Raw genomic sequence first — 21454 nt, 5'->3', positions numbered from 1 at the left:
CACATACTATGTGCTAGGCTCTGAGGGTACAAAAATTAATAGTTCCTACCCTGAGCAGACTTAATAGGATCTCTACGTGACGTGCTGAGGGAGGGAATGTGAGACTCTCCAGTGCTATGGGTCAAGGAGGGCCACTCCTACTGATTAGCTGGAATGCCAGTTGTTAAAAGACATTGCTCAGCCCCCTCTTTCTCTTTTTCACACTCTTGGCATCATTCTCCTGTCTTCTCACTTACCACTTTTTTAGGGTGATTTGCACCATTTCTTAGGAATGTCATAGCAGGGATTTGACCATGCAACTAAATAAAAAAAATCAGGATTGGCATTTACTGAGGCATTCTGGGTGAAGCACCATATAAAGCCTTCTCTCAATATTTTCTCATGTAATCCTCATAAAAACCCTACTAAAAAAGTTCTATTATTATCCTTCTTTTACAGATATGTCAAATAAGGCACAGAGAGGTTCAGTCACTTACTCAAGTTCACACAGCTGGCACATGGTAGAGCCAGGATTTGGACCCAGTTCCAGAGCCCACATTCTGTATACTTCTGCTTCCAACTAAACACCAGTGTCCCTCCTACATCTTAAGATTTTATTGCTCATGTAATGAACTCTCAGTTTGACTCATCCTGAGCAAGAATGTTGTGTGCTTGAATCCTCCACCCATAGAGAGTCCCAGGTAGTGCTCAAGAGTGTTGCCAGAGGGGCACCTGGGTGGCTCAGTCGTTAAGCGTCTGCCTTCGGCTCAGGTCGTGATCCCAGGGTCCTGGGATCGAGCCCCGCATCGGGCTCCCTGCTCCTTGGGAAGCCTGCTTCTCCCTCCCCCACTCCCCCTGCTTGTGTTCCCTCTCTTGCTCTGTCTCTCTCTGTCAAATAAATAAATAAAATCAAAAAAAAAAAAAAAAAGAGTGTTGCCAGAGAAGGAAGCTGGGTGTGGCCTTACGCACATGAGGCGGAGCCCTCACCTTCTTAGGACTTGGAACAAGGGACCGAACTGTATCCACTCTGAAGCTCTTAGGATTTTGGATTAGGATCCTTTTCTTTATAGCTGATGTTTAGATTTAATTTGTTCTCAGATGCCTGTTAGGGTCATAGTCAAGCTAGAACCCTCTCCTTTCCATGAGAATCCAAGCAAGTTTGATCCACACTGGATGCTGGACTGGAGAAAAAAAATTTAGGACAACCAAAATATATAAGTTGGAAAGCGAAGATTTTCCAAATGATCTGCCAGGAAGTGTTCAGCATTCAGATATTCTGGGCTACAACAACAGCAACAACAAAGTAGAAAGAAAAAAGACAAGAAAAAAGTTAGTAGACATCACTGATAGGTAAAGTTTTCAATTTTCTTCTAACTTTTCTTATTATACTCATATTCACATTCATTCTCAAAGACTTTTCCATCTTCTGGCATTTGTATATGATTGTATAATATTATGAAATATTAACCAAAGTTTTCTTTTCTTTGTCTTTTCTTTCCTTTGCACTTCCCCTTTGTTGAGTGCTCAGGCTGATCATGCACAAAGACCTAAATGTAAGATGTGAAACCATAAAACTCCTAAAAGAAAACACCAGGCAATAATCTCTTGGACATCAACTTTAGCAACATTTTTCTAGATATGTCTCCTCAGGCAAGGGAAACAAAAGCAAAAATAAACAATTGGGACTACACCAAAATAATAGTTTTTGCACAATGAAGGAAATCATTAATAAACTAAAAAGGCAACCTATTGAATAACAAAAGATAGTTTCGAATTACTATCTGATAAGGGGTGTATATCCATAACATATAAAGAACTTATACAACTCAACACTAAAAAAATCCAATTAAAAAATGGACAGAGGACCTGAACAGACATTTCTCCAAAGAAGACATCCAGATGGCCAATAGACACATAAAAAGATGCTCAATATCACTCATCATCAGGGAAATGCAAATTGAAGCCATAGTGAGATATCACCTCATACCTATCAGAATGGTTAGTATCAAAAAGACAAGAAAAAACAAGTATTGCCAAGGATGGGGATAAAAGGAAACCCTCGTGCACTGTTGGTAGGAATTGAAATTCGTGCAACTACTCTGGAAAACAGTATGGAGGTTCCTCAAAAAATGAAAAATAGAAATAACATACAGCCCCGTAATTCTACTACTGGGTATTTACACAAAGAGAACAAAAACACTAATTTGAAAAGTATATGCACCCCTATGTTCATTGCAGTATTATTTACAATAGCCAAGATATGGAAACAGCTCGTGTCCACTGACAGATGAATGGATAAATAAGATGTGATATATATAAATATATGAAATGGAATATTATTCATCCGTAAATATGAATGAGATCTTGCCACTTGTGACAACATGGGTGGATCTAGGAGGTATTATGCTAAGTGAAATAAGTCAGACAGAGAAAGATAAATACCATATGATTTCCCTTATATGTAGAATCTAAAAAACAATGAACAAACAACAAATAAACAAAAAACAGAAACAGACTGGTAGTTGCCAGAGGGGGAGGGGTTGGGGGGAATGGGCAAAATAGGTGAAAGTTGTTAAGAGGTACGAACTTCCAGTTATAAAATAAATAAGTTGTGCAGATGAAAAGTACAGCATAGGATATATGATCAATAATATTGCAATAATGTCATGTGGTAACAGGTGCTAACTGTGCAAATCATGGTGAGCATTGAGTAATGTATAGAATTATTGAATCACTATGTTGTACATTATATGTCAGTTATAATTCAATAATAAAAAAAGAATCTCAAAAAAAGTTGGAAAAAATTAGAGTATATATTCTAAAAACAAAACCAAAAGCATAAGATTCTCATGCAAGGAATAAAAATTCAAAAAGAAAAAAAGAAATATATTCTTGGTATTTGAGTTTTAGCAAACCAGAAGGGGAATAGAAAGGACAGCAGACAGACAGAAGATCTGGTAGAAAACAGCATGAGTCACAGCAAGGATTCCTTCTCCCAGGACAGAAAAAGAGATTCTTTAAGCACCAAGGAAGGTGAATGGGAGAGCCAGAGGGAAAGTGATGAGCCTCATTTATTTGGGGTTGTTGGAGACCCTCCTAGACAGGAAGGATAGACAGTGATGGAGGACCAGGTGGGTGATGGACATCTTAACAGATGCCTTCACACACAATCAGATGCCACCTTCCTCCCCTGCCCTAGTCCTTTGGCACAGTGAAAGTTTTCTAGACCTTAGATGCCATTCTTGGGAAAGAAAGGGGGAATATTACACTATGGCAGAGGGGGGACTCAGAACAGAAGTTTTAGGTTGAATTATAAAAAATTAGGAATGCTCTATCTTATATATCTGCTTCTATTGTGTGCACATTGCTTTGGTCTGTCTTCTGCCAGAAAGAATAATGAGGAAGTTTATCCTCCGGTGGTCCTGTAGACTGCTCAGTAAGAATGGATTTACCTGGGGGCGCCTGGGTGGCTCAGTCGTTAAGCGTCTGCCTTCGGCTCAGGTCATGATCCCAGGGTCCTGGGATCGAGCCCCACATCGGGCTCCCTGCTCCACGGGAAGCCTGCTTCTCTCTCTCTCACTCCCCCTGCTTGTGTTCCCTCTCTCACTGTGTCTCTCTTTGTCAAACAAATAAATAAAATCTTAAAAAAAAAAAAAAAAGAATGGATTTACCTGTTGCCACCTGGTAATCGAGGGTTTTATGTTCCTTTTTTAAAAAAAATATTATTTATTTATTTATTTGACAGAGAGAGAGACAGTGAGAGAGGGAACACAAGCAGGGGGAGTGGGAAAGGTTCAAGCAGGCTTCCCGCTGAGCAGAGAGCCCGACGTGGTACCCGATCCCAGGATCCTGGGATCATGACCTGAACCGAAGGCAGACGCCCAACGACTGAGCCACCCAGGCGCCCCAAGGGTTTTATGTTCCTAATAGAGGCCCAAAGAAAGAACAATAGGGTGTTAGTGAAGGTTGAGACCAATCCTCATTTTTCCTATGAAGGTACTCTACCAAACCGACAAAATTTCTTTTGATAGTGCTATCAGGTAGTTCTGGATTTGGTATACCATAACTTTGTCTGTTTTTAAAGCAATTTAATGACTTGAAGAATTTAAACATTCATTTTCTTTATATAAGGAATAGGTAGTACATTCACATTGTGGTAATGTAAGAGAGAAAATAAAGGATGCTGAGTAAAAACCTCCCTTTAGTACTGGCCTCAGCTCCCTGAATCTCTTTAGAAGCAACTAGCGCTACCAGTTTCTAATGCATCCTTCAGAGATATTCAATGCACATGGCAGCAAATGTGCAAACATTCTCTTATTTATTTCTCTTTCCTCAAATGGCGGCTAATGTAAATTGATAGAGACCTTGATTTCTCTATCAGGACTTGATAGTGTCCTTCATTCTTTTTTATGGCTGCGAGGTATGTCATTGAATGCATGCATCAGGATTTACTTAATCAGTTCTTATTGACAGGAAGTTTTAGATTGTTTGCATTCATTAAGCACTTTGAAAAATGATTAGAGATCTACAATCCTCTGAAGAGCTTCAACTCCAGAAGTACCAGTTTGATAATAATGTATATATGTGAATTTTAATTGCTATTATTTTAGCAGCATTTTAGTTTATTTAGAAAGGATTTTAATTTTACGTGTTAAAAGATACTTTATCACTAATTATTACATTTAGAGTTTTATGAGATTTTATGAGCTTTTCTTTCCTCTTTGATAGCCTCATAAAGTTTTTATGCTCCCAATTTTTGCTGTCTTGGATAATGTCTGCTTCAGTGCAATTGATAGTATGCTTTAATATGCTATCATGCTCTTCTATTACATCAAAGTATAGAACTTAGAAATATCATTAACAATGAAGTAATTTTAGGGGCGCCTGGGTGATTCAGTCAGTTAAGCATCTGAGTCTTAATTTCAGCTCAGGTCATGATTTCAGGGGCTTGAGATCAAGCCCTGCATCAGGCTCCATGCTGAGTGTGGAGCCTGCTTGAGATTCTCTCTGTCTCCCTCTGGCCTTCCCCAACCCCCTCCCCCCGATTTCTCTCCTTCTCTCTCTGAAAAAAAAAATAAAGTAATTTTCCATTTAAAAATCCTTGGGGCGCTTGGGTGACTCAGTCGGTTAAGTGACTACCTTTGGCTCAAGTCATGATCCAGGGTCCTGGGATCGAGCCCAAAAGGGGCTCCCTGCTCAGCAGGGGGCCTGCTTCTCCCAGTCTCCCTGCCTGTGTTCTCCTGCTCTCTCTGTCAAATAAATAAATAAATAAAATCTTTAAAAAAAAATCCTTGCTTTGACTAGAATTACTTGCTTCAACTGCTCTAGAAGCCTGGCTCAAAAGAATACCCTGTCTTGCTGGAAAAACATTATACTTTCCATTAGTTATAATTTTTCATAAATAAATTCAATTTAGCCTCTTTAGGTGTTAAGATTTAAGCAATTTCTGGGTGAAAATGATAATATATTCCTTTTATACAACTGTCTGGTTGTGCTTGAGATTCCATATTGGTATTAAATAGATTTAGAAGTACAATTCTTATCATTGGTTATAAGATCTAGCTATTAGTGACACAAAGCAGGATGCCATTCCCATGGCCAATAGTTATCTTTGCTTGACAACTTTTGTGGGGAAGGAAATCACCACCCTGCTAGGATGATCATTCTGGGTTGTTTGGTTTTTTTCTTTCTTTCTTTTTTTTTTTTATTTTTCTGATTTTTATGCTTAAATATAATTATCTCCTGTCTTTTAAGAAAGATTTTATTTATTTAAGAAAGAGAGAGAGCACAAGTGGGGGGAGGGGCAAAGGAAGAGGGAGAAGCAGACTCCCCACTGAGCATGGATGTTGTGGTGGTGGTAGGGGGAAGGGGGTATCTCAATCCCAGGATCCTGAGATCATAGTCTGAGACAGAGACAGACGCTTAACCTACTGAGCCACCCAGATGCCCCAATTATCTCCTTTTTAATAAACTGAATATAACATACTAGATCTTCCAGTGATAGAGAGATTAAAGTAAAAAATGATAGATGACATGAGTCTAAAATCAACAGGAATCTGAGAAGCATAAAGAAAAATTTTCAAAAGATACTGATTTCCTTCAAACCCAGGGTCAGAAGTATCAGCAAGAGCATGTTCTTTCTCTTACCTGCTCTTTAAAATTTACCCAAATGATCCTTTGGATGCTAGGAAGATACACTAATGTTTGTAAGCAGCATCTGTCTTCCTATTTTACATTGCCATAAGTTAAGGCAGGGCTAATGGCCAAGAGCCAGGTGGTTTTCAGGTGGTACGTGAACACAACATTGCTACAACTGATTTAACACTCAAAAATATTACCTTTTTCCTTGGGCAATATAGGCACAATAGTTATGGTGATGGTACATTTATATATGGTGCTCCATTGTTTTTGAATATCAAGGATTCATCCTCTACTCCTTTGAAATCACACCTCAATTTTCCTTTGGATTTTTATTTATTTATTTGACAGAGAGACACAGCAAGAGAGGGAACACAAGCAGGGGGAGTGGGAGAGAGAGAAGCAGGCTTCCCGCTGAGCAGGGAGCCCGATGAGGGGCTCGATCCCAGGACCCTGGGACCATGACCTGAGCCGAAGGCAGACGCTTAACGAATGAGCTACCCAGGCGCCCCTCAATTTTCCTTTGGAAAACAATACCCCTTCTGTTAGATATAATGCTGGTCAGCCTGGTGTCCAAGATGTCTCTCATTCACCTGCCATGGAGTGGGCTTGTGATCTCAAGTTCAATCACACTCTTCCCTTGGGGTCTGAAGGTTAGGAAGAGCTGGAAAACAGTTAGCATTCATTCATTCATTCACTCATGAGTATTACTCCAGAAAGACTAACACTTAGCTGTTACTCCCTCATGAAATCTGTTTCTTTAATCTTGTTTCCCATTCTGTGAGTCATTCAATAAACTCCATTTTTACTTAAATTAGCTCAATCTGGTTTTGATTGCTTGCAACCCAAGAACTCAAATGGATATGATAATGAAGACAGGATTTGCTTGTGAATAATTTAGATGTCCTCAGATGATAGCTATACAAGAAATTGTATTTATTTTTGCAAAGGTTTTTAATTCCAACCAAAATGAATCACTGTTGGAAGGTTAATTATGGGATCTTGCACAGCAAATGGAGTTGGAAAAATTTTATTAGTAAGGGTCTGAAAGTGCTGGACTGACACAAATATTTTTGACAAGCCAATTTTTTTCTGGATTAACTTATATGCTCCTTTGAAGGATTTATCCAAGCTGTTAGTACTGTCACTATAGATCAGAATTGGGGAGTGGTGTATGGACTCTGGCAGATGTCACAATGAAGGGCAGGAGTTATCCACCCAGCCTTTGTGTTGTTTTTCTTTGGTCTGGATCATTTGTGCTTCTACAGCCCATCTCCAGATTCCATTCTAGACTTTTTCAAAGTCTCTCTTCGTCATCTTTATCAAGCTCCACAGATGGACTTAGTTAGATTTTGGAGGCAGCATGGATGTCAATTTGTAATTTTAATTTTTGAAGATAAACTTTTTAAAATCGTAAGTGAAAAGACTGACCTTACACTACTCCATCTCTGTATCTCAAGGTCCTACCTTTTCTTCAAGCATAGTGAAAATTCCAAATATTTTGTAACACTTTTCCAGTTGACCGTATCTGGACAGACCTCTACCATTTTGACACCCTGTGATGTGGATTGTCTGTACCAATCTTCTTGGCATTGCTTTATAATCTGGCCCTTTATTTACACACTTTATTTCCTCTCATTGTCCCTTAGCCTCTGGAAGGCAGGGATTTGCACCTTCTATGATGGTGCACATGAATGGATGGCATCGTTTTGCAGCCTCCTCCACCCTCTGCCCAAATCACTGAGGTCAGCAAGTGTTAATAAACTATTCCTAATTGGATGGCACTCATGATGATGAGATTTAGTGTCAGCAAGAGCAATAGAGAAATAAATGTTCTGGCATCATATCAGAATCAGGGGTCTCGGGCTGTGGTCCACAGGACATTGAAGTTTATGGACATGTCTCAAAATACATATTTGAAACAATTGGAAGTCAAAGACTTGCAGCAAAGCATGTTCTCCACTTTGCTCCAGGCCCTATCTCTCCCTGCTCTCATCCCCCATTTACACATTTACATTACTCGATAAGCTCTGAAGAGCTTTGTGTTTGGGATCCCAATTATGTTTTAAACCTTGTTGCCATATCTTCAAATACTCTGCATACTTGCCCATACATCTCCATATTTCCCTTGTGTGTGTGTTTTTAAAACTCTTTGACAAGAGTTATGCTTAACTGCAGACCAATACAAAGCTAGGCCTTCACTAAATATTACCAACTGTTGATCTTAAACTTGAGGTTGCCATGTGAGAAATCCATGTCATAGATTAATGTTTGGCTTTCCAAAATAGGAGCTTTGAAGTCATGTTTCAGCCTCAGGATAAGCTCTTCTCTATAAACTTTGCAAATGTTTGCCCCCTCAACTGTGCTCTAGTTTCCCAGGAAAGCAAACAGTTTGGCCAAAAGTTATACTTATAAAAGTGTCTGTGTACTGAGCTTGCTGGTCAACAAGAGAAGCATGATTATCTGGGTGTCTTTATGGGTAAAGTATAAAGGTCTTAAGCTCTGATTTTTTTCAACCACTGAGGTAGACATGCCAGTTAACTAGTCTACTAACTGGACATGCTAGCAAAGACTAGACTAACTAGCAAAACTTTGGGGACAGCTTTGATAGCCAGAGCTGTGCTTCTCCCGGGGGATGAGCAAACATGGAGGACACCCAGAGGCTCCTTGTGGCCTAAATTCCTTCCTTGGATAGATCTTGTCCTAAGATACTGTCTTTCTATCTCAAATTGACCTGGAAACTCAGACTAGTTCTGAGACAGTGCAAAATGAGGAGATAGAAAAAATGAAGAGCCAGCAAAGATGGCAGATGACTTTGAAAACCAATAGCAGGCATTCTCAGATCATTTGGTTCTTCGGAATGATTTTTATTTTATTTTATTTATTTATTTTTTAAAGATTTTATTTATTTATTTGACAGAGAGAGACAGCGAGAGAGGGAACACAAGCAGGGGGAGTGGGAGAGGGAGAAGCAGGCCTCCCGCCGAGCAGGGAGCCCGATCCCAGGACCCTGGGATCATGACCTGAGCCAAAGGCAGACGCTTAACAACCGAGCCACCCAGGCGCCCCTCTTCGGAATGATTTTTAGAGAAGTAAAAATAGAGACTGAGAAAAAGCAGAGAAGAAAGAGAGAAGAACCCAGAAAAACAAGTAAGATGTTATATGATCTTAGCACATATTAGGACTCAATATGTATGTGTTGGCTATTATTAAAGGAAAGCTTTTTCTAATTTTTAAAGCCAAATACTGCAATACATATATTTATTTGTTAGTACTTTACATTAACATACCATCTCACCGATCATATTTTTCACTTATTACCCTCTAGAAAAAAATACAAGAAACAGGTAGGGAAGTGATATATCCTTAAAGAGAGGGAGAGAAAGCTGCTCAAGATGCCCTGTTGGTCCTTGAAGGCAGAGCAGTGGCACGAGCTAAGGCTGGGACACCCATTTTACAGCTCTTTGTCTCTGAAAGGAGTTTCAGTGTTATTTTGGAAATAGGAGCTAAAAATTAAATGGCAGGCTCACTATGCACATTTTGTTTTATCTCTTTGCATTTTCCAGTTATGGGGGACAAAGGGATGAAGCAAAATGCAAAGCTTGATCTGCCTGTGAAGAACGCAGTTGGTGTGGGTGCTTGACCAGCAGCAATAATGGCCCTTGTTCAGTCTCCCTGGTCTCATTAATAGCACTTGTAGAGAGTGTCGTGTTTGCACTTATGTGGAGCAACAGCAGGTCACCCAGAGTTATATTTTATTGTGTTACTTTTCTCTAAGGGCAACGTTATCTATTAACCACCTTCTCTTTGCCCACATTCCTGCTAGGTGTTGTAAAAAGGAGAGATATAGAATTTCTGAAAACTTTATTATTATTTTTTAAAGATTTTATTTATTTATTTGACAGAGAGACACAGCGAGAGAAGGAACACAAGCAAGGGGAGAGGGAGAAGGAGAAGCAGGTTTCCCGTGGAGCAGGGAGCCTGATGTGGGGCTCAATCCCAGCACCCTGGGACCATGACCTGAGCTGAAGGCAGACGCTTAACGACTGAACCACCCAGGTACCCCAAATTTCTGAAAACTTTAAAGCAATGAAAGAAAAAAATTTTTTTTTTTGTAGGAAGTGAGATCGGGGGAATGGGAGAGAAATCTATGAGCTTACTTCTCCTAGTTCTGTTAGTTTATGAACATAAATATGTTAGCTCTAATTTAATGTGCTCATAAAACTCTGATGCCAAGAATATTCTGGAATGTGGAAAGCCATCAGTATCCTTTGCCTGGACTATTATGGTAATTTTTGTATTGATTTCCTTATTTTCTGTCACTCCCTATGTGACACTTTGTTCTCCATTTAAGTGCACATACCAGCTTTCTAAAACACAGACTTACTCATGAGGGCACTTTCCAGCCCCTGGTTCTTCCATTGAGAGGCCCGTCCTCGTCAGAGAGCTTGAAGGCCTAGAGATTCCCCATAGCCATTTCTACCGCCCAGCTTCTTCACCCTGAATGCTTCAATCCTACTCTAGGCCTTTCTGTGAACTTGAGCTTTTGACAATGTTGTTTGTCTCCCTTTAGCGTTCTAACTTTCCTTCTCTAACCACTTAGTGGGTTCCATTCTTTCAAATGTCCCCTTTATAGAAATTTCTCTGTCTCCTCCTTCCTCTAACAATTGATTTCTTTCTTATCTATTTCCCATCAACTTTCCTTGTATCACTTTTTGAGATCACCTATTATATTATAGCTAGTAGTTTATGACTCATTTTTGCTAGCGTGTGTGTGCATGCCCACACACATGGGTATGATTGTGCAAGAGAAAGAGAGAGTCAGAGTAAAGGAAGAAAGCAAGGAGCTTGGAGAATTGGAGAGTCATTACAGAAGAGGATAAATTCCAGTAAGATGCACCCTCAAAGCCCACACTAGATTTTTCTGTTGATGTTTGGTGCTTCATGCTACCTGTCTTCACACTAAGAAAAGGTGAGTAGACTACAGAGGGAACACTTCTTTCCCGGAATTTCCCTAACTTCACCAGAGACTGACTCCAGTTCATCTGTACCTCCATGAAGAGCACAGGGTCTGACCCAGAGCAGTGGCTCTGCAATGGTTGAAAAAAATGGATGGCCCAGAGGATGAGAGCTTTTCCTTGCATCTGTAACTCTTCCATCAACCTAGCCACTGTCCCTGACTTTGTTCCTAAGATGGTCTGTCTCACCTGCCCCAGGTGGCTTGTGGATGACTCGATGCCAGTCATCTGTGCCAAGACCTGGACTGTCAGACTTCACCTGTTTCTCTACATCTGTCTATACATAGCCTGTTGCTGGGTGAGTTTCAAACAATCAAGGGTCTAGCACATGTGCCAGGTCAGGCTCTGTCCTCATCCTGGCCCTGCCTTGATATAGACAGGCAGAGGACAGCTCTTCTCCCCATCCACATACCCCTTCTCCCCCTTAGCTGTGAGTTGCTTAGTTATGAATTCTTTCCTCCTTCACGAATGTCCTTGATGTTGTTTTAATTTAATACCTTCTCCCCAAAATAAACTAACAGAAGCTAAATAAACCCAGAATACAGCCAACACTGTATTCTCCTAGTTGTTACTCTGTGTCTTTAAAAAACAATTAAATTGGGGGCACCTGGGTGGCTCAGTGGGTTAAGGGTCCACCTTTGGTTCAAGTCATGATCCCAGGGTCCTGGGATTGAGCCCTGCATCGGGCTCCCTGCTCTGTGGGGAGCCTGCTTCTCCCTCTCCCACTCCTTCTGCTTGTGTTCCCTCTCTCGCTGTCTCTCTCTGTCAAATAAATAAATAAACAATAAAATCTTAAAAAAATAATAAAATAAAAAACAATTAAATTGATGTGAAGTTCTGGGCAGATTTCATCCCTTTGGCCCAATGCCTGATGCCCTGACAATAAAGCCTTAGACAGTACTGATTAAAATCATAAGCTTGCTCAAATTTCACTCTTTTCAATTTTTGTAGATGGGCAACAAAAAGGAAGCTTGTTTTTAGTCTGTGTGAGTTGAGCACCAGGAATAGGTGCAGGAGATAGAGCAGCAGAGCAGCTAGGGGCAGGTAGTGCCATTCCTAAAAGCTGCAAATCCAAAAGATAAAGATCCAATTTCCAGTCCTTCCTTAAGCTGGCTCCTTACTTGCTCCTGAAAGGGTGAGAAGCATTTCTTTCTCAAAAGTATTAAACTCACCAAATTTTAAGCATGAAGACAAGAGAATTAAAAGTATTTCTAACTCAGGGAGGTATTGTTACTCATTTCTTTGTGTTTGAATTTAAGTCAAATTCAACTTCTTAATCATGGCATTTGTTAACAAAAAAAATGTGAAAAATATCCCCCACACTTTTTCAGTCCAACATAGCTTACTCTTTATGAAGAAAGTAATCAGTCAGTACTATGAACAAAACAATGCTGCAGAATTTGAAACATATACCTGGTAACACTAAAGGGAAGAGAATTTTAGAAAGCATATTTATGGATTCTGAATGTGTACTAATATCTTAAACTTTATATTTGTTAATCATGTGTTATATTCATTTAGAATTTCAAAAATGACCTCTGAAGCAATGTGTTCTAGAAAAGATTCAAAAGAAGACAGAGAGACTTCTGCTTTTAGTCAAAGTGGAGTAACAGGGACTGAGTTTATCCCCCAGCTTGAAATAACCATAAAATCAGACAAAAACAGACACTGAACACATAGAGTATCAGATGGTGAAGGGCTATGATCCCAGAAAATTGGGGAACAAAGGAAAGGAGCCCTGTGATTGCCCCAGCTTGTTGTATGGAAAAGTTCCTGGTCTGTAGTGCAGGGAGGGGGAGCTCAAGCAGGCTATAATGGTCTCCTTGAGATGCGAAGACAGAACTGTAAGGCTAGGGAAGCCTAGGTTGTTAGATTTCACAAGGCAGAGCACCTGAGAGGAGAAAGCTATATCCAGGGAGACCTCTCGAGATCTGTTGTATTCAGTTAAGTACTAATCAGTGAATATGTTTGAGGAAACTGAGACTGGGACAAGAAACACCCAAAAGGACTAGAGGAAATCATGCCCAGTGTTCACACAGAGTCAAAATAATGGTTGTTCCCAAAAAATAGATGGAGAATTATCTGAAAAGCATATTGTCTCAGGACTAGGGAAAAATTAAACCTGGATTGAGTGCTGCTCTGGTCCTTCCTAACAAATCATAAAAGTAAGATTTAAAAGATTTAGACTGTTTTCAAGTAACTTATATTACTGCATCACTGAACAAAAGCTCAAGAAAATGTATAGTAATATAAAAATATCTAGCACCCAATAGATAAAATCCAAAATGTCTGGCATCCAAACAAAAATCACTGGGCATGCAAAGGGACAGGTAAATACAATCCACAATGAGAAGAAAAACCAATTATTAGAAACTCACCCATAACTGGACACAGTAATAAAATTAGTAAACAAAGACATTAAAAGTTATGACAACTACATTTCATGTATTCAAAAAGCTAGAAGAAAAATTTTATGTGTTATGTAGGAATATGGAAGAGAAAAAAAGACCCAAGTTGAACTTCAAAAGTTGAAAACACAATGTCTGAAATGGAGAATACACTGGATAGGATTAATATCGGTTTTGACATTGCAGAAGAATTAGTGAACTTGAACAAAGCAATTGAAACTATCCAAAATAAAATTAGAGAGAAAAGAAGTGAAGAGAACATCGTTGAACTCTGGGACAACTTCAAGCAAATACAGGTGACCCTTGAACAACATGGGGATTGAGGTCCCCCCCATGAAGTTAAAAATTTTTGTATAACTTTTGACTCCCCCCAAATTTAACTACTAATAGCCTACTGTTGACTTAAAGCCTAATGCATATTTTGTATCTTATATGTATTATATACTGTGTTCTTATGATAAAGTAAGCTAGAGAAAAGAAAATGTTATTAAGAAAATCATAAGGAAGAGAAAATACATTTACAGTATTGTACTGTGTTTATAAAAAAAAAAATCCATGTATAAATGAACCCATGCTGTTCAAACCTGTGTTGTTTAAATGTAAACTGTATACATATAATTGGAGTCTCCAAAGGAGAGAGGGCATGTAAAATACTTGAATGACCAAAATTTCTCCAAATTTAATATAAACTATAAGCCCAGATCTAAGAGGTTCATCAAACTGCAAGCATAAAAAACGTGAAGAATGCAGCATATGGCACATTATAAGCATATTGCCTAAAACCAGTGAAACAGAAAATCTTAAAAGCTGTCAGAGAAAAAAGATACATTATATTCTGAGGGTAAAATTAAAGAGCAGCAGTTTTCTTGTCAGAACACTGCAAGCTAGAAGATAGTGTACTGAAATTAACAAAAACCCCTGTCAACCTAAAATTCATTACCAATAAAAATATCCTTAAAATACGAAAGTACAATAAGGACTTTCAGTTATACAAAAACTGAAAGCATTTATTGTCAACAAATCTATACTACAAGAAATATTAAAGCAAATCCTTTAAACAGAAGGAGAATTACACCAGATGGAATCCTGGACCTACACAATGGAATGAAGAGTGCTGGAAATAGTAATTGTATGAGTAAATAACAATACTTCTCTCTTTTTATTTAAATCTCTCTTTAGAGAGGGAGAGAGAGAGAGAGAATGCAAGTGGGGGAGGGGCAAAGGGAGAGAGAGAATCCCAAGCAGGCTTCACATCCAGCATGGAGTATGACCCAAGGCTAGCTCTCACAACCCCAAGATCATGACCCAAACCAAAATCAAGAGTAAGATGCCTAACTGACTGAGCCATCCAGAGACCCCCTTATTTAAATTTCTTAAGAAAATAATTGACTATTTAAAACAAAAATAAAACATATTTGGGGGTCTAAAACATACATATAAAAATATATGATAATAGTAGCAGAACAGCTGGGAGGGGAGAAATGGAAGCAAATGTATGAAATAGTATGACATCACTTGAAGGTAGACTGTGATAAGATCAAGATGCATGTTACAAACCATAATTCAACCACTAAAATCTCAGAAAAAAAATAGTTTTATGTAATCAGCCCACAAGAAAAATAAAATGAGATCATGAAAATACTCAGTTCATCCAAAAAAGGTGGAAAAAGAAGAAAAAAGTAATAACAAACATGTAAGATTATGAGGAAATAGTAAGATAGTAACCATACTGGTAATTAACTATATAATTGCTAATGACCAAAACACCACAATTAAAAATAAGAAACTGTCAGACTGGATTAAAAAAAACCCAAAACCTAACTTTATCCTGCCTACAATAAACTTTGAAAGTAAAGACACAAATAGGTTAAAAGAATGACAAAAGATATACCATGTTAACAATAGTCCAACCCCCCCAAAACAAAAAACAAAAATAACCTGTAGAAGCTACATTAATATCAAAGTAGATTTTTCAGAAAAAAGAATTATTGGTGTGGATAAAGAGGGTAAATTCATAATAAAAGTGTCAATTCATCAAGATAATATAACCAGTTCTAAACATTTAGGCACACACACACACACACACACACACACACACACACCCCCCAAAGCTTCAGAAACACTTGAAGCAAAATCTGATAGAACAGCAAGGAATTAAAAAAAAATGTCTACAGTCCTTCACTCAATAATCAGTAAAAGTAGACAGAAAATCTGTAAGGTTATAGAATTCTTGAACAACACTATAAACCAACTTTATCTTACTAACAATTATAGAACATTTACTCAATGACAGGAGAATACATACTTTTCAAGTACAGACAGAATACACACTAAGATAGACCATTTTCAGAGCCCCATAAAACAAGTCCCCCCAAATTTAAAAGGATTCATGTCATCCAAAGTATGTTCTCTCACCAACATGAAATTAAATTAGAAATCAAAACAAGAAAGGTATCAGTATTGTTTAGTTTCCAAATACTTGGAAGGACAAATAATCGAAGTAAAGGATTATTTAGAAATACTTGGAAACGAAACAATATATTCCTAAATAATCCTTTGGTCAAAAAGATATCAAAAGGGAAATTAGAAAGTATTTTGATCAGGGGCGCCTGGGTGGCTCAGTCGTTAAGCGTCTGCCTTTGGCTCAGGTCATGATCCCAGGGTCCTGGGATTGAGCCCTGCATTGGGCTCCCTGCTCAGCGGGCAGCCTTCTTCTCCCTCTCCCACTCCCCCTGCTTGTGTTCCCTCTCTCACTGTGTCTCTCTCTGTCAAATAAATAAATAAATCTTAAAAAAAAAAAAGAAAGTGTTTTGATCTGAATGAAAGAGGAAACAAAACATTAAAATTTATGGAATGCAGTTAAAGCAGTACTTAGAGGAAAATTCATAGCACTAAAATACTTGCATTAGGAAAAAAGAAAGGTCTTAAAACAATGAGCTCAGCCTCTATTTTAAGAATGTAGAAAAAAGAAGAGCAAATTAAATCCAAATGTGGCAGAAGAAATAATAAAGATCAGAGCAGAAATCATTAAAATAAAAAACTTAAAAATGAGAGAGAGAAAGAGAGAATTAATAAAACCAAAAGCTAGTTCTTTGATAAACTCCTAGCCAGAACAATCAGGGTAGTGTAGGGGCAGGGGAGAAAAAACACAAATTACCAATGTTAAGTTTTTACAAATTTTATATATATAAAAAGCCTCATAAAGAAATATCATAAATAATTTTATGTCAAAAATATTTGACAACATAGATGAAATGGACAAATTTCTTGAAAGACACATACTAACATAGCTTACAAAGAAAAATAAGCATTTTGTTTATTAAAGAAATAGAACAGATAGTTTAAAAGCTTTCTACAAAGAAAACTCCAGGCCAGAAATATTCACTGGTGAATTCTGCCAAATATTTGAGAAATAAATATTATCAATTCTATATACACTCTTGCAGAAAATTGAAAAAGAGGGAATACTTCCTAACTAATTCTATAAAACCAGCATTAATCTGATACCAAAACCTAGACCAAAAAAAAAAAAAGACAAGACAGGAAAACTGAAGACCAATATTACCAATATTTCTTGGGAACACAGATGCAATAATCCTTTGCAGATCAATTTCAACAAATACATTAAAAGGATAATACATTGTGACCAAGTGTGGTTTATTTCAGGAATGCAGGGCTGGTCTAATATTAAAAAAAACAATCAATGTAATCTTTGCCATGTTTACAGACTAAAAAAAGAAAACTCTATGATCATTTTAATAAGTTTAATAAGTTTAAATGTTTAATAAGTTTAAAAAAGGTAATCAGTAAACTCCAAAATCTACTCCTGACAAAAACTCTCAGCCAGAGAATAGAAGGGAACCTTGTCAATCTCATAAAAGGTATTCATGAACACCAACCAACCAACCAAACAAACAAACAAAACCTGTCTATTTAACATACTTGTTAAAGATTGATGATTTCCCTCTAGCAGGAATAAGTCAAGAATGTCTGCTTTCACCACTTCTATTAAACATTATCCTGAAAAGTCTCATAAGTCAATAAGGCAAGGAAAAGGGGCACCTGGGTGGCTCAGTTGGTTAAGCAGTCAACTCCTGGTTTCAGCTCAGGTCACGATCTCAGGGTTGGCTTCCAGCTCCATGCTCAGTGGGGAGTCTGCTTGTGGATTCGCTCTCTCCCTCTCCCTCTGCCCCTCCCCCCTCTCAAATAAATAAAATCTTTAAAAAAATAAGGCAAGAAAAACAAACAAATGGTATATAAGTCATAAATTAAGAATTACAACAGTTACCATTAGCTAACAATGTAATTGTCTATGCAGAAAATACTACCAAGTCAACAAAAAACTTCTAGGATTAGTATGTGAGTTTAACCATGTTGCACTAAATAAAATCAATATGAAATTATCAATTGTATTTCTGTATATTAGCAACAACAAAAATCAGAAATTGAAATCTTAAAAATAGCACAATTTATTGTAGTATAAAATATGTAAAACTTAAGGGTAAATCTTACAAAAATATGCTAGACTTGGAAACTACAAAACATACTGAGAGTGATTAAAGATGATTTAAATAAATAGGGAGCTATATTATGTTCATGAATTGGAAGACTCAAAATCGTTAAGATGTCCATTCCCCCCAAATTGATTTATAGCTTCAATGCAATTCTAAACAAATCTTATCAGACTTTTTTTTGTAGAAATTGACAAGCTGATTCTAAAATTCATATGGAAATGCAAAGAATTTAGAACAGCTAAATTAACTTTAAAAAAAAAAAAGAGCAAAGTGGGAGAACTTTTACTATCTGACTTCAAGTCTTCTTATGAAGCTATAGTAATCAAGACACTGGTATTGTTGTCAAGATGGACAAATAAATCAATGGAATAGAATAGAAAGTCCAGGAAGAAATTCACACACATACGGTCAATTAATTTTTGGCAAAAATGCAAAGACAATTCAGTGGATAAATTATGGTGTTTTTAACAAATAAAGATGGAATAATATGAACAATTCATATGCAAAACTATGAATTTTGAGCTATAGCTCACACCATATTCCAAACTTAAGTCCAAGTGGACTGTAGACTTAAATGTGAAACCTAAAACTATAAAAGAAAACAGAGGAGAATATGTTATTTTGGGTAAGGCGATGTTTCTTATAAACAACACGAAGAGTATGACCCATAAAAGGAAAAAACTTCTAAATTACAGTTCATCAAAATTAAAAACTTTGACCCTTAGGAAAACAGTGTTACGAGAATGAAAAGACAAGCCATAGACTGAGAGAAAATATGAAATATGTGCGTATCATATATCTGATAAAGAACTTGTATCCATCATAAATAAAGGACTCTCAGAACTCAATAAGAAGAAAATTAAAACTCAATAAAAAATGGGCAAAAGATTTGAACAAACAATTCACCAAAGATACATGGATGGTGATTAAGCACATGAAATGTTCAACATCATATGAGTCATTATAGAAATATAAATTAATATAAGAAAGTACCACATACACCTGTGAAAATGCTTTTAAATTTTCAAAATTTACCATAATAAGTGTTGATAAGGATGTGAAACAGCCAGAACTCTTATACACTTACCATGGGAGTGTAAAGTGACACAGTCATTTAAAAAAAAATGGTTTGGCAATTTTTTTTCAAAAGTTAAACATATATACATTTAGGTATTTACCCAAGATGAATAAAATCATACGTCCATACAAACACTTGTACACAAATGTTCATAGTAACTTTATTTGTAATAGTCCCAAATTGGAAACAATCCAAATATCCATTACCAGGTGAGTGGATAAATAAGCCGGTACATTTATGCAGTAGAATACTAGTCATGTTAACAAGAAGGAATTAGCTATTGATATACACAACAATGTGGATAAATCTTACGGTTATTATTTTGCATGAAAGAAGCTAGAAGAAATAGAGTATATAACCTAAGACTCAATTTATATAACTTTCTAGAAAATGCAATCTAATTTGTAGTGACAGAAAGCAGATTGGTGGTTGTCTGAAAACAGGAATGGGGAGGAGAAAGAGTTGGAAAGGGACAGGAGGGAGGAACTGCAAAAGAATGCCAGGAAACTTTTTGGATGAATACGCTCATTATCTTGATGTGGTGATGGTTTCACAGATGTACACATATGTCTAATTTATGTAACTTTACAGTACAAACATGTCCTGTTTAAAACATGAATTATATCTCCAACTGCTTAAAACAAAAGACTATGATATAGGAATTCAGTCTAGCTTTAAGGAAGGAACTGATGTTTCTATGAACTAGACACTTTAATCAGTGAAACTATATAAATACTAAAATATCTAATAGCCATTACAAGTAATGAAAAACAACCAAATATTGGACTCCATTGAAAAATAGTCAAGTCAGAAAATAAATACACTTTTAAAAACATATGGGTGAAAGTATTGTCTCTGTGTAAGAGATTTGTCCATCCAAAAATGGTGCCATCTGCTAAATTATAATTTATTTCAATAGGAAGGGATGATAATACAAATCCTAACATGATTTGATAGTGCAACAAATGTCATCAAAATTGGTTATATCTTCTGAAAATTATCAAGGAACAAATAAATCTGAAACACCATGGGCCAAGCGGTCATGGTAATACGATCACTGATAGAAACCATGACAAAAATGAAAGTGCTTTTTTTTTTCTTAAAGAATACATTAAAAAGGCCATAGTACATTTCAGAAACTTAATTTTAGAGCATCTGGATGTTAAGTAATGAGTTTTTATTTTTTAAAAACACTCCAAATCCCTAAATAGAGTTGGCACTCAAAATATTTTTTGAATGAATGTATATGAATATGATCATTGCAGAATGAGTTTTGGGCATGGATTTTTTTTTTTTAATGTTGCAAATCACATTGAAACTAAAAAAATACTTGACTCATGTGAATGGAAATTACTACTCTGTTTCCCTTTTGCCAGATCCTTCTGTCTTCCCATGGTTTCTTCAGAGCCCGTAACAGTGCCTGATACTTGATAGGTCTCAATTATTATTGTGAAATGAATTAAAAGATTTTAGTGATTGTAAAGCTGACCTAGGTACTTCCATCATTGTCTCCTACACTTTGATAACTTGACTCCAAGAGACAGACCACTTCACTTTTGTCTCCCCTTTCTCCACAAATTCCTCCGCACCGCCCCCCCCCCCCCCCAACGCCAGGCTTTCCTGCCATGCTTCATTTGTTATCATTTTGATATGCTCTTCTGGGAAGCTGACAGCCTTCAGGTATTGTTAAATAAGGATCTTGAAACTTGAAACACAAACTGATAGATGTCTTGTATACTTAGCACTGGTGGTCTTTTCTTTGAAGACCCAGAGACGATTAAGATTTTTTTTTTTTTAAGATTTTATTTATTTATTTGACAGAGAGAGACACAGAGAGAGAGGGAACACAAGCAGGGGGAGTGGGAGAGGGAGAAGAAGGCTCCCGGCAGGCAGAGAGCCCGATGCGGGGCTCAATCCCAGAACCCTGGGATCATGACCTGAGCCGAAGGCAGACGCTTAACGACTGAGCCACCCAGGCGCCCCGACGATTAAGATTCTTATGATTATGAACAACAACAACAAAAAGATTCTCATGATTATGGAAGCTGACCAAAACCAAAAGAAAGGACACTCATTGCTGCAGATATTTTCTTTTCACAAACTACATGAAAAAAAAAATGGGTGCTTATCTCTTTTTCTGGTAATACACTGTAGGGGACACAGTTTGATCCATCACACTGTGATTTTTGCCTTGGAGATATTACAAAGTTGCACCTAACTCCCTAAAGGCTTTGCTATTTCAGCAAAGATCAATATGGCATTTGGTTGACTCATTTCATTCCCAGCATTAAAAAACATACCCACCCCAAACAGATTTTG

Source organism: Mirounga leonina, unplaced genomic scaffold (assembly GCF_011800145.1).
Source record: "Mirounga leonina isolate KUSES-001 unplaced genomic scaffold, KU_Mleo_1.0 Mir_179, whole genome shotgun sequence".
In the NCBI taxonomy this organism is placed as follows: domain Eukaryota; kingdom Metazoa; phylum Chordata; class Mammalia; order Carnivora; family Phocidae; genus Mirounga; species Mirounga leonina.
The sequence above is the reverse complement of the archived record's forward strand: the minus strand, read 5'-3'. Positions refer to the sequence as shown.